At 53.6% G+C, this 14,102-nt stretch overlaps 1 protein-coding gene across 9 annotated transcripts in view; it reads left to right on the top strand.

The window, feature by feature from the left end:
* The first annotated feature begins 5,511 nt into the window (after nucleotides 1–5,511).
* Nucleotides 5,512–14,102, top strand: part of LOC141976560 (butyrophilin subfamily 3 member A2-like) — a 42,235-nt gene continuing 33,644 nt past the window's right edge. For all 9 annotated transcript variants that reach the window (XR_012636129.1, XR_012636132.1, XR_012636130.1 and 6 more), the window contains exon 1: nucleotides 5,512–5,637. The gene's annotated coding sequence lies outside the window, so the exon portion shown is untranslated. The remainder of the gene's footprint in view (nucleotides 5,638–14,102) is intronic.

The following is a 14,102-nucleotide window of genomic DNA, read 5'->3' as shown; positions in this document are numbered from 1 at the left end:
GACCGGCCCTGAAACATGGAAAGGGACATGGTGATGGCCGTGAGCAAAGCAGCGTGTGGGACTGCAGTGCCAGCACTAGACACAGAGCAGCTGCTGTGTAATGGGGACCCCGTGTGAGCTCCCAGAGGCCTACATCTAACAGGGGGGATCATGCTGCAGGGGGGCACGTTCTCCTGATGGGAGGTTGTTGGGGAGGTTCCTCCCTTTCCCCCAGCACTGGGTCACTCTTGCCCCAGTTTGCTCAGGCTGCACCAGGATTCTGTGCAAAGGCCTCACAAGAGCCAGCGACAGATTCAGCAGCCAGACCCTATCGCCCCTCTCCAGTGTGGCTGGCAGTTCACCGCGGGGGTGACCCCGCCCTGGGCAGAGGTCAGCACCAGGCCTTGGCACCAGCTGTGTCCTCGGGAGATGACGGGTTGGTTTGCTGATGCAAATGATTTGGGGAAGCTGAGGTGTGACGTTATTGACTTGAACTGGGACCGTATAGAACATTGTTGCAACCAAGGTCCTATAGTGGCACCAAATCTTGTATAAAGGGGGTCAAATAAGGTGTCTAAGGTGAGGTTATGGTTTGCTGGTTAGGATTATGCTATCTGTTTGCATGTATCATTTTTGTATTCAAAGATATAAGTATTGGCGTCCTGGCCAGAGGAAAAATCCGTTCACCTGTAAAGGGTTAAGAAGCTAGGATAACCTCGCTGGCACCTGACCAAAATGACCAATGAGGAGACAAGATACTTTCAAAAGCTGGGAGGAGGGAGAACATCAAAGGGTCTGTGTCTCTCTGTGTGATGCTTTTTCCGGGGACAGAACAGGAATGGAGTCTTAGAACTAAGTAAGTAATCTAGCTAGGTATGCGTTAGATTCTGATTTCTTTAAATGGCTGAGAAAATAAGTTGTGCTGAATAGAATGAATATTCCTGTCTGTGTGTCTTTTTGTAACCTAAGGTTTTGCCTAGAGGGATTCTCTATGTTTTGAATCTAATTACCCTGTAAGGTATTTACCATCCTGATCTTACAGAGGTGGTCCTTTTCTTTTTACTGTTTCTTCTATTAAAATGTTTCTTTTCAAGAACTGAATGCTTTTTTCATTGTTCTAAGATCCAAGGGCTTGGGTCTGTGGTCACCTATGCAAATTGGTGAGGATTTTTTCCAAATCTTCCCCAGGAAGTGGGGTGCAAGGGTTGGGAGGATTTGGGGGGGAAAGACGTTTCCAAACAACGCTTTCCCAGTAACCCCGATAAACGTTTGGTGGTGGCAGTGGAAGTCCAAGGGTAAAATAGTTTGTACCTTGGGGAAGTTTTAACCTAAGCTGGTAAAAGTAAGTTTAGGAGGTTTTCATGCAGGTCCCCACATCTGTACCCTAGGGTTCAAAGTGGGGAAGGAACCTTGACAGCTCCGAAAGTCGATGCTAGCCTCGGTAGTGTGGACGCACTCCACCGACTTAATGCGCTTAGTGAGGACACACACAATCAACTGTATAAAATCACTTTCTAAAAAATCAACTTCTATAAATTCAACCTAATTTTGTAGTGTAGACGCACCCTGAGTGACTGGTACGCCACACCACCTTTCAGAGTGACTAACCCAGTTTGAAGTGGCCTACTTCTAACCACTCTATGCCACACTTCTCTCCCAGATCTAGGGGTAGAAGCTGCGATTCCTGATCACCAATATTCTATTGCTGACAAGTGAATACTTGTGTAAGCCATTGTGAAGGTGTTTGTCACGTTCTTCTCCATTAGCTGGCCTGGATTAAAAAGGGCCTAAATTGTGCATTTGACATGTAAGTGTAACCCTTCTGCCCATCAGAGTTGGCAGCAACAAGGGCCGGGTTCAATATCTAGGGGATCCATTCCAATAACACAATGCAAACCGGCTCAAGCCCCCGCCCAGTGACCTGGGACAAATATATACCACCCCCGCTGGGCGCCTCCAAGAGGCAATACTTCCCCTCTCGCAAGCACATAGTCTGAGTGTAGCAAAAAGCCTTTTAATAACAGAGAGAAACAATGTGGCATTATGTTGGGGAGACACCACCAACAGGATTCATAACACAACCCATGAGCAAAAAAAACCCACCCCAAGCAAATTGGGGCATGCCCCTTTCCCTCGGGTTCTTGAGTCCCAGCACCCAAACGTCTCTTGAGTCCAGCAATCCACAAATCACCCAAAGTCCAAAAAGTCCAGCCCCAGAGTTCAAAAGTTCATCTGCATAGTGTTACTCCCCAGTCTGGCTAAAATGTGCCTGTGTGTGGGAGAAAGGGGTAAGGGGCACCTTACGTGTCCTGAAGCTGGCTGCCCCACAGGGCTCTGCTCTGCTCCGCTGTCTCCCAAACGGCTCCGCTCTGCACAGCTCGCCGTCTCACGACCGGCTCCGCTCTGCACAGCTCGCCGTCTCACGAACAGCTCTGCTCAGCTCGCCATCTCACGAACACACCGCTGTCTCACGAACAGCTCCGCTCTGCCAGCCTATCCACAAACAGCACCACTGCACTCTAGAGCTTCCGGCTCCCCACTACTTGACATAGTGCTCAGTGATTTCAGCTCATAGTGGTGGGGGCCTTAGTGCTGATGCACCATAAGGCCAAAGTGAATGCAGCACAGTACCTGTAGCAAGACTCTTAATAGACCCAAAATTAGCTCTGACATTCCACAGTGGAGAGAGACAGAGGTGCAATTGGTGCTTCAGGCCCTCACAAAGGGGCCCACACCACCAGGTACTAATACCTGCCTCAAGTCTCTCTCCCTTCACAGAGTTTTGGAACCCATGTCCCTTGCCTAGCGAGTGCTACTTGGTTGATGGTGAGTCCCTCCATCATAACAAAAGGCCAAGTACAGTTCCAAGCACAGTTCCCATAATCAGGGTAATAACAATTTACTCTTCCCGCCCCAATAACAAAGACACTGGGGATCCCACAACAGCCAAAGTGACCATTTGGGCAGTTATGGCCTCATTCTAGGCGGGGTGGGTGTGCCTATGCAAATTGAGATCAGCCCCTGAAGTTCTTTTCCACTATTTGCCACACCTCACCACCAGATGTCAGGGTGGAGCCCATCCTGACTCTGCTTACATCAGTGTTCAAATACTGCTGCTGAGCTACATGGTGGGTGACTGTTTTTATGTTCTGGGTTTGTACAGCACCTAGCACAATGGGGTCCTGGTCTGTGACTGGGGTTCAAGGTGCTACTATAATGTAAATAATCAGAGCAGTCTGGGTTTATCTGATTCATAAAGTGAAGAGCCCATTTTAAAACAGGTTTTGTACTTAAATGCTATGATAATCTGTAAATTATAGTGTGAATCACCAAAATACTGCACCTGAATTACTTTGCTGGCTGGATCTGTGTATGGGGCACATTCACAGACAGCTCCTAAGGGTGTTGTTGCTCTCAGAGGGGATGGCCCCCTCCAGTAAGGAAGTAACCCTGAAAGGATGGGCAGGGGAGAAGGTGTTTCCTTTGCTGCCTAGGGAAAGTGAAAGTGGTTTTGGAGTCAGCAGCACCAGCAGCAGGAGGGGAGCTGCCTCTGTCCCCTCGCCCAGCAAGAGACACCTCTGCTGCTGTTACTGAGCTGTGCCTGCGTCATCATTCCAGGCACTCTGCCTGCTTGGGCCACCCCACCAACCAGGAGAGCCACAGTCCTGCAACACTGGGGACAGCGCTGGGGTCAGCCGCTAGCAGGGAAGGAAAATGACAGATAACAGCAGAGACGAGGGAGACATGCAGCGGGGAGCCCCAGGAGTGGGAAGACCAAAATGCCCAGATTTTGTGCCTGAACCATTTCCAGGGTTTAGGGCTGAGGGTGATTGGAGCACCTGGATAGAGCTAAATCAAATTAAGTTGACTTTAATTCTGAATAAGGGCATCCACACAGGGGTTTAATGCGGTTTACTTAAACCCCCAGAGCTTCCCAGTTTCTTATCAGGGTCAGCTGAAAATTTTACATCAAGACCTTTTTTGATAGAAGACTAGATTTTCACTAAATATGAGAGAGAGAGAGAGAGAGAGAGAGAGAGAGAGAGAGAGTAAAGTGTCTGCTTTCCTTGGACATTTTCAAGTGTTCATTGCAAAACCAACCCTCGTCCACACACACACACACCCCTCCAAATTTTTTATTATTTGAGGTTTTCAGCTGAAAAGTTTTCCCCCACTTCAGTTACAATTTTCTTGTTGAAAGTTTCAATGGAAATTCATTTCAGTTTTCCTCAGGAAAAAACCTTCTTCCACCTGCCCCAGAGTGCATCATGTTTACGTCCTCATTATTGGAATCTGTCATCTGCCATCCTGCCCTTTGTCCTGCATGAGGCCTCTGCAGCCTCTTAGGGGTTAACAGGAATTGGCCAGACAGGCTGTGGAGCTTTTACCCTCCAGCTGGGAGGATGCTGTGATTCCCAGGGACGCTTGGGAGGAGCCTTGAATTGTTCTGGGGGCAAATGTGAATCGGGGCAGGTGAACATGGGCCCGGCGAGATGCTCACTGTCTGGGCTGTGTGCTGTCCAGAACCCAGAGCCATGGAGATCCCAGTGCTGTTGCTGGCTGAGTCTCAGAGACAGGGGAGTTCCTGCAGGAGTCTCACTGGATGGTTCAGATGTTTCATCCCCACCCAGCCTTCCTTCCCAGCAATGAGCTGGTCACTGGGCCAACACTCCCATTTGCTTTGGGCGGGGTGTATCTGGATCACAACAAATGCCCAGAATGGCACAGCCAGCGAGTTCTAAGCAGGCTCTCACACAAGACGAGCTGGATCAGGTCCCAGGTGTAACCCCTGCTAGCCCAGCTGGGCTCGTATACTTATGAGAACAGGAATTAGGTTTCTGGGGTGGCTACAGGCAGGAAGCTAGCAACTTCTCCCTTTCGCCAGGTGATAGTAACAGGTATTTTGCTGTATAGGGCTCAGGTTCAATCGCTGCATCCCACTCAACCAGGGTTATCCAAATGATAAGCAGATAAGAAGTGCTAACAGAGCTCAAGTGGCAGAGGCCTGTGCTATGCCGTGGCAGATCTTGAGTTCAAACCCTACTGATGACGCCTAGTTAAAGCACTTGTACCCACCATCACAACAATTCCTCCTTAGAAGTCATTGGGGCTGTTCTACCCTGCACCTCCTATTCCACATTGAAGCTGCTTGCATTGCTTTGCACTGAACTTTAGACCCTTGGGTTGCTGTTTTCTGTACATGACACAGGCTGCTAATGCCCCCACAGTGCTGCACAGGCTGGGACAGGAAGGGCAGGCTGATGGTGGGGAAAGGGGATGGGATGGGAGTACGGAGAAGATCCAGGGGCAGGGGAGTATCAGCACTTAGTTCTGAGCTGCACTGGGCCTCCCGAGTGATGGGAGGATGAATGGGAAACCCAACGGCACATTTACTCCTCTCTGCTCACCATATCTCCACAGGTAACCGAACACTTGCCCTGGGTCCTGGCCAGATAACAGCTCTGCTGTAATGCACAGGTTAATGTTTGACTGATGCCCTGGTGCTTTCACTTTCCCTTGGTCAAAGTTCACACATAGCTCCGGGACCCATTTCCTCATCTGCCTCAGAACATTCATTCAGTTCCTTGGGTGCTCTGTGTGATGCCAGGACCCCTGGCTCGCTGCATGGCATCACCTGGAACATGCTGAATTCTTAAGGTAGGTCCCTCCCCGTTATTACCCCATTTCCTTCGCTCTCAGCGGTGCTCACACTCCTTCCCCCTGGAGCACGTCCCCCTGCCATGGCCTGTTCCCTCCTCCCATCAGTGCTGGGCAAACCCCGATGGTGGGTGTGATTCACTGCTCAGCTCGTTATCCCCTCACTGCATGGTGTGGCCCTCTTGGGTTCCTTGTGGTCTTTCCCTGGAGGGTGTGATGGGGCGCACAGGTGAATTGGTGCCTCTTCAAAAGGGCCTCACAGCCCTGCCCTGTGGATGCCCCTAGGAGGAGGGGCTGCCAGGCCAGAAGTGTGTGTGGAGGGGGAGCGGGGCAGTCATTTGGCTCAGAGATCTAAATGGAAGGTGCTTCCTGGTTGTTATTATTACATGTATTACAGTAGCACCTAGAGGCGCCAGCTGAGATCGGGGCCCCAATTGTGCTGGGCGCTGCCCAGATCACAACTGAGATCAGGGCCCCATTGTGTCAGGTGACACATACAGACCATGAGAGACCGTCCGTGGCCCAAAGAGCTCTCAGTCTGGCAATCAGGTGTAGCTGCGCCTAGCTAAGCTCAGACCATTTCAAGTCTTGTCTCGATGGGACATTACCTTGTGTTAGAACATGTGTTTAACCCAGCGCAGGATGCTGAACGCTGTGCTGGAGGGATGTGTGGTGTTAGATAAAGTATTAACTGTCAGACTTAGTAGTTCATCAAGCCATCAGCCCACGCTCTGCCAACAATGGCAGCCTTGAATGTCGGCTTGTCCTCTCGAGCACCTCCGCGCTTTCTCCCACACTGCCGCCACGCACGGGAACAGCTCCGCATCAATGTTCACAAAGACACCACCTTCCCCTTCTTGAAATCCCCCCTTGGAGCTTTCCTCTGCCATGGGGCCTACTGAGCGCTGCCGGCTGCCGCTGGCTAGGCTCGCGGCCAGCTGGGACTCTGCTTCCCTGGTACGCTCTCTCTTCAGTCTTGTTATCTCGTCCTCCCAGCCCCTCAGTCAGGGCCGGTGCAAGGATATTTTGCGCTTTAGGCAAAACTTCCACCTTGTGCCCCGGAGAGCTGCGGTAGCAAAGGGAGCGCTCAGAACCCTGCAGCGCAGCCTCTCCGGAGACCTTTGCTCTGCCGGGGAGCCGGGAGGTGAAGGGGGAGAGGGGTCGCGGGGAGAGGCAGTGGTGATTAGTGCTTGTGCTGCTGATTACACATAAATCACCAAATTCAAGTGTCATCTATTGTGTGTCTGGAGCTCACACTGTTCATCAGCAGGAAGGTCGGGGGTGGGGGGCCTCCAACTGTCCCTGCGCCTCCCTGTGGGCTTTCCCAGCAGCGGGTTGGACTAGATGACCTCCTGAGGTCCCTTCCTACCCTAATATTCTATGATTCTTATGACTGACCGGCTGGAGGACGGCAGCCTCCCTCCAGTTGGGATTCTCAGCAGTAAACCCTTGCCTGGAGTTAGGCACCTAAACCCGGTCAGCCCTTCCTTGCACAGAGCCAGAGAGATGAGCCCCTCCCCCTGTATTACAGCCAATAGCCCAGGGGTCAGGACACCCAGAGTCAAACCCCTGCAGAGTCACCCCACAGCCTGTTATTAGGGGACTCACCTGGGAGGTGCAAGACATGGGGTCAAATCCCTGGCCCAAATCGGAGACAGGAAATCAATCCTGATTCTCCCACAGCCCAGGTGTAGTGCTCCAGCCAATTCTGGCCACATGTCCACATCCCACCCCCACCCCCAGGTGTCTTTAGTGCAGGATTTGAACTGGTAGGTGCTCTGAGAGCAGTTAGCCCTTAATCTATCTGTGTCCTATTGAAAGCCAGTGGGACTTAGGTGCTTTTTCAGTATTTTACCCTGTATTATCAGGCTGAACAAGAGCCCTGTAAAGAAGCTGGAAACTAGAGCTGGTCAAGAATGTTTCATGAAAAATGTTTGTAATGAAAAATGGCTTTCAAAAGTATATGAACATTTTCACCAAAATATTCCATTTAATTTGAAAATTGTCATTAAAATGATTCACAACAAAAAATGTTCATTTTGATTCCAGTCTGGTGGAATCAAAATCAATGTTTTTTTTTGCTTTTAAGGAGGAAAAGACTAAGTGAACTTGAAAAAAATTCATTCTGATTCCATTTGATTTTAATTGAATTTCCAGTCTATTTGAAATCATTATTGTTTTGTTTTGAGTCATTTTGTCAGAATATTGGAAGATTTCAGGCAAACTTTTGAATGAAAAGAAAATTTTCCTCAAAAAAAAAAAATCCCCATTTTCACCAGCCTCCCAGAATGCCCAGTGCCTGCCAGGCCTTGGCTCTGTGGCTCTCCCAGAGCCCTGCTTTGCACGCGGGCAAATAGGTAATAAAATGGCCCAGAAACCTACACTCACCCTTTGCTCTTGGGTGGGGCCAGAGATGCAATGATAACAGAGAGCACTTGGCTGGGGGTCAAACTCCAATTCCTCCTTTCAGGTTTAGCTGGGAGCTCTGCAGAGGGTGGGGCTGTGTGACACAGCAGGGAGTGGGGAGGATTGACCAGGGAATGCCGTCTAGTTCTGCTGGGACTGTCTGCATGGGGGAGGGGAGAGCAGGGGATGACTCCACTGGAGTGAGGATACCTGAGCCTGTAACCTGAGCTGGGAGGGGTTTGGACACAGGTGACACCTTTGCCCAGGAAACTGGACAAAGACTGGAGGAGGAGCCGGAGGGAGGAGGAGTGAGACTGGGGGAGGGGGGTTTTTGGTTTCAGTTTTGGGCTGTGTGGTCGAACACAGGGAACCCCAAGGCTGGGGTCTAAGCTCCCTGCCCCCCAGAAGGACTTGACTGAGGGGTCCTGGTTGTACCCACAAGCTCTGTTTTAGACGGTGTTCCTATTGTCCAATAAACCTTCCATTTTACTGGCTTGCTGAGGATCATGGCGAATCCCAGGGAGAGGGGTGCAGGGCCCGGACTCCCGCACACTCCGTGACAACTGGTGGTAGAGGTGGGATCTACTTCACCCCATGGACAGGGGGGAGGGATAGCTCAGTGGTTTGAGCATTGGCCTGCTAAACCCAGGGTTGTGAGTTCAATCCTTGAGGGGGCCATTTAGGGATCTGGGGCAAAAATTGGGGATTGGTCCTGCTTTGAGCAGGGGGTTGGACTAGATGACCTCCTGAGGTGCCTTCCAACCCTGATATTCTATGATTCTATGACAGCACTTCCTGCAGTAAGTGACTGGGAGCAGTAAAACAAAGGGGGATTGATGAGGACCAGGCATGCTGAAGGCTCAGAGAGGAGTGGTTTGGGGGGGGCGGTTACCCCTGGGAGCATGTGACCAGCGAGAAGGACTTTTGCAGTAACAGGGTTCCCCTGGGGATTGCAGCGAGCAGTCCCCAGGGGCGGAGGAGTCTGCAGCTCAACCCTGGCAAAGAGGTGGTGACCTCAAGAAGGGCTGGCACTCTTGGGGTTCTCCCTGGAAACTGTGGGGAGCGGCGCGCACACAGGCCTGCGAGTGGCCAGCAAGGAGACGTATAGCAAGCGCCTTAAGAGCGACCTGGTGGAGCTGTGCAGGCAGAGGGGGCTGCGCATTGGGAGGCTCACCAAGGAACAGCTGATTGCCCAGCTGGAGGAGGGAGATCTCTCAAACGAACTGATCCCTGTCTCTGAGGGAAGCAACCTGGAAGATGCAGTGCAGGCACCAGTGTCTGTCCCAGCGGGGAGTGAACAGGTGGCTGCTGAGGGCTTCCCGAGACCCCTCCTGCCTATGCCTAGGGGAAGGGCTGGGAGGAGCCCAGCGAATACTGAGGGCACTGTGACCCCTGCGGCCAGCAGGGATCCTCCCGGCAGAGCTCCCCATCACTGGATCTGAGGCGGCTGCAATGGGAGAAGGAGCTAAAACTGAGAGAGTTGGAGCTCAGGCAGCAGGAACTGCCGGAGGAGCGGGAAAAGCAGCGTCAGCATGAGCTGGAGGAGAAGGAGAAACAGAGGCAGCATGAAGAGAACCAGAGACAGCATGAGCTGGGATTGGCTAGGCTGAGGAGTAGCGAGCCCCCGGCTGCAGTGAGTGATGGGGGACCCCGGATGGCACGGAGCTTTGATAAGTGCCTCCTGGCCCAGCGTAAGGATGGGAAGGACATGGATGACTTCCTGGATGCCTTTGAGATGGCCTGCGAACTGCACCAGGTTGGTCCTTCGGACAGGCTCCGGTTTCTCACCCCCTTACTGGACCCCAAGGCCGTGGCATTGTACTGCCGACTGGAAGGGGCAGAGAAAGGGGACTATGAACTATTCAAAAAGGCCCTGCTACGCGAGTTTGGGCTGACTCCTGAGATGTATCGGGAAAGGTTCCGGAGTCCGTGTAAAACCCCTGAGGCCTCATATCTGCAGCTATCCATCCGCATGGAGGGACATGCCACCAAGTGGGCAGAGGGGGCCCAGACGAAGGAAGACCTGGTTAAACTGATCATACTAGAGCAACTGTATGAGCGGTGCCCATCCGACCTGAGGCTGCGGTTGGTGGACAAAAAACCAGAGAACCCGCGACATGCAGGGCGGCTGGCCGACGAGTTTGTGAAGAGCCGGACAGGGGTTGACAGGGAGGAGCCCCAAAGGAACAGGCCCGCCACGATGCAGAGAGAGAGTCACCATGGGACCTCCCAGAGGGGAAATATGGAGAACCCCTTCCCAAGGGGAACATCCAGCGTCAGGTCCAACAGACCCGGTTGAGGGGACGAACGGGACATGGGCTGCTATTACTGTGGCCAGAAAGGCCACATACGGACCCAGTGCCCCAAGCTCAGGGACAGACTGAGCAGACCGAACCCACACAGGGTTAACTGGGTAGGGACCCAGCCAGATGAGGGGCAGGCTTCCCAGGCAAGGGGGGCTGGCAGCTTATCAACTGCTCGGAGGGGGGAGGGACCCAGGCCAGCTCCTCTGGGGGGCTGGATGCCCCGGACTCAAGGTTCTCCATTTACATGGTAGGCGCGGGGCTGTCCCTGCAGAGCGAGTGCCTTGTTCCCCTGGAGGTGGGTGGGAGGAAGGTCATTGGATACTGGGATACGGGCGTGGAGGTGACGCGGGCCCGGCCCGAGGTGGTGGCGCCAGATCGGGTGATGCCCAACACCTACCTGACCCTGACGGGGGTGGGCGGGACCCCCTTCAAGGTGCCCGTAGCGAGGGTACACCTGAAATGGGGGGCCAAGGAGGGCCCCAAGGACATGGGGGTGCACCACCATTTGCCCAGTGAGGTGTTAATGGGAGAAGACCTGGAGGACTGGCCAAGCAAACCCCAGGGTGCCCTGGTCGTGACCCATAGCCAGAGCCGGCGCGGGGCACTGCGCCCTGACCTTGGGGAGGGTACCTTGCCCGAGGCGCAGGACCCTACCCCGGAGGGGAGGGAGCACCGAGGGGCACAGCTCAGAGAGGCTGTGGCCTCAGACCCAGCTAGCGAGAGGGAACTGGTCCCCATCCCTTCCCCAGCCGCTGAGTTCCAGGCCGAGTTGCAGAAAGATCCCTCCTTGCGGAAGCTCAGGGAACTGGCCGACCTCAGTGCGATACAGACCATGGGGAGAGGTTGCCAGGAGAGGTTCCTGTGGGAGAGGGGGTTCCTGTACCGAGAATGGGCTCCCCCAGGGGAAATGGAGTCATGGGGGATCAGGAGGCAGCTGGTGGTCCCCCAGAAGTTTTGCCGCAAGCTACTGTACCTGGCCCATGACATCCCCCTCTCAGGGCACCAGGGAATCCAACGCACCAGGCAGAGGCTGCTTCAGAACTTTTACTGGCCTGGGGTCTTTACCACTGTCCAGCAGTATTGCCGATCCTATGACCCCTGTCAGAGGGTGTGGAAGGCCTGGGACAAGGGGAAAGCGTCTTTGAGACCCTTGCCCATCATAGAGGAGCCTTTCCAGAAGGTGGCCATGGACATAGTGGGACCTCTCAACAAGATGACCCGGTCGGGGAAGAAATACATTCTGGTGGTGGTAGATGTTGCTACCCCGAGGCAGTGCCCTTAGCTTCCATTGAAGCAGACACTGTGGCAGATGCGCTGCTGACCATTTTCAGCCGAGTGGGGTTCCCCAAGGAAGTCTTGATGGACCAAGGGTCCAACTTCATGTCGGCCCTGCTCCGGTGCTTGTGGGAGAAATGTGGGATCCGGCACAACGGGGCCTCAGTGTATCACCCCCAGCCCAATGGGCTCGTGGAGAGGTTCAATGGGATGCTAAAGATGATGCTGAAAACCTTTATGAACCAGCACCCGCAGGACTGGGACGAGTACTTACCTCACCTGCTGTTCACGTACAGGGAGGTACCCCAGGAGTCTACTGGGTTTTCGCCTTTCAAACTGTTATATGGCAAGAGGGTAAGGGGGCCCCTGGACCTGATGAGAGACGAATGGGAGCGGAAGGCCACGCCCGACAGAGAATCCATGGTGGAGTATGTCTTGATCTTCCAAGAGAGACTTGCTGAGTTCATGGGCCTGGCCAGGGAGAATTTAGCCAGAGCCCAGAGGAAGCAGAAGGCCTGGTATGACCGCACGGCATGGGCCTGCGCCTACGCCACCGGGGATCAGGTGATGGTTCTCATCCCCATGAGGAAAAACAAACTACAGGCTGCCTGGGAAGGCCCTTTCAAGGTTGTCAAGCAGCTAAATGAGGTAAACTATGTGGTGGAGCTGTGTAACCGGGTACATCACCGCCGGGTGTACCATGTGAATATGATGAAGCCATATTATGCCAGGGGGAATGTGGTGTTGGCCGTGTGCGGACATTGGGAGGACCAGGGAGATGACCCTTTAGTAGATCTATTCCCTGGGAGCAAAGCTGGTTCCGCCCTGGAAACAATTCCCCTCTAGGATCAGCTAACCCCTGCCCAGCAAGCTGAGATCAGAGGGGTGCTGCATCTGTACCGACAGCTGTTTTCCAACCAGCCTGGATGCACTAATCTGACTGTCCACTGGGTGCAGACAGGATCACATTCCCCTATAAGATGCTCCCCCTTCTGCGTCACAGGGAAAACTGCTCAGGACCTGGAAAGAGAGGTCAGGGACATGCTGGCTTTGGGGGTAATCCAGGCATCTGCCAGCCCTTGGGCCTCACCGGTGGTGCTGGTCCCCAAAAAGGACAGGTCAATCCGGTTCTGAGTGGACTATCGGAAGCTCAATGCCTTCACTGTATCTGATGCCTACCCCATGACCAGGTCTGACGAGCTCCTAGATAAACTGGGAGGAGCCTGGTACCTTACCACCATGGACCTTACAAAGAGCTACTGGCAAGTGCCCCTGGATGCAGATGCCCGGCTGAAATCGGCCTTTATCACTACTCTGGGGCTCTATGAGTTCCTGACCCTGCCTTTTGGCCTCAAGGGAGTTCCGGCCACCTTCCAGCACCTGGAGGATCAGCTACTGAGGGGGATGGAGAGTTTTGCCTAGGCGTATATTGATGACATCTGTGTCTTTAGCCAGACCTGGGAGGACCATGTGTCCCAGGTTAGACAAGTGCTGGACCGACTCCAGGAGGCAGGGCTGACTGTAAAAGCTGAGAAGTGCAAGGTGGGGATGGTGGAAGTATCTTACCTGGGCCACTGGGTGGGGAGCGGCTGCCTAAAGCCGGAACCAGCCAAAGTGGAGGTGATCAGAGACTGGCCCACTCCCCAAACAAAAAAGCAGGTCCAGGACTTTATTGGGATGGCGGGGTATTATCGAAGATTTGTGCCACACTTTAGTGCCATAGCCACCCCCATCACAGAGCTCTGCAAGAAGGGGAAGCCAGACAAGGTGGTCTGGACCGGGCAGTGCCAGGAGGCTCTCTGCGTGCTGAAGGAGGCTCTGGCCAGTGGCCCAGTCTTGGCAAACTCAGACTTTGACAAGCCCTTTATGGTGTTCACCGATGCCTCAGACACGGGGCTGGGGGCGGTGTTCATGCAGGAGGATGAAAACGGGGAGAGACACCCCATTGTGTACCTGAGCAAGAAGTTGCTATCCTGGGAACAACACTATGAGGCCATCGAGAAGGAATGCCTGGCCATGGTATGGGCCCTCAAGAAACTAGAGCCCTATCTCTTCGGGCGACACTTCACCGTGCACACCAACCATTCTCCCCTGACCTGGCTACACCAGATGAAAGGAGCCAACGCCAAGCTCCTGAGGTGGAGCCTGCTCCTGCAGGATTATGACATGGATGTGGTCCATGTGAAGGGAAGTGCTAACATGATAGCTGATGTGTTGTCCCGGAGAGGGGGCCCTGAACTTCCCCAGGTCACTGGTCAGAGTGACCCCGCTCAGTTCAGTCTCGAAGGGGGGAGGGATGTGACGCAGCAGGGAGTGGGGAGGATTGACCAGGGAATGCCGTCTAGTTCTGCTGGGACTGTCTGCATGGGGGAGGGGAGAGCAGGGGATGACTCCACTGGAGTGAGGATACCTGAGCCTGTAACCTGAGCTGGGAGGGGTTTGGAGACATGTGACACCTTTGTGCAGGAAACTGGACAA

This window comes from Natator depressus, chromosome 23 (genome assembly GCF_965152275.1).
Source record: "Natator depressus isolate rNatDep1 chromosome 23, rNatDep2.hap1, whole genome shotgun sequence".
NCBI classification, from domain to species: domain Eukaryota; kingdom Metazoa; phylum Chordata; order Testudines; family Cheloniidae; genus Natator; species Natator depressus.
This window is presented reverse-complemented; position numbering and strand designations above follow the sequence as displayed.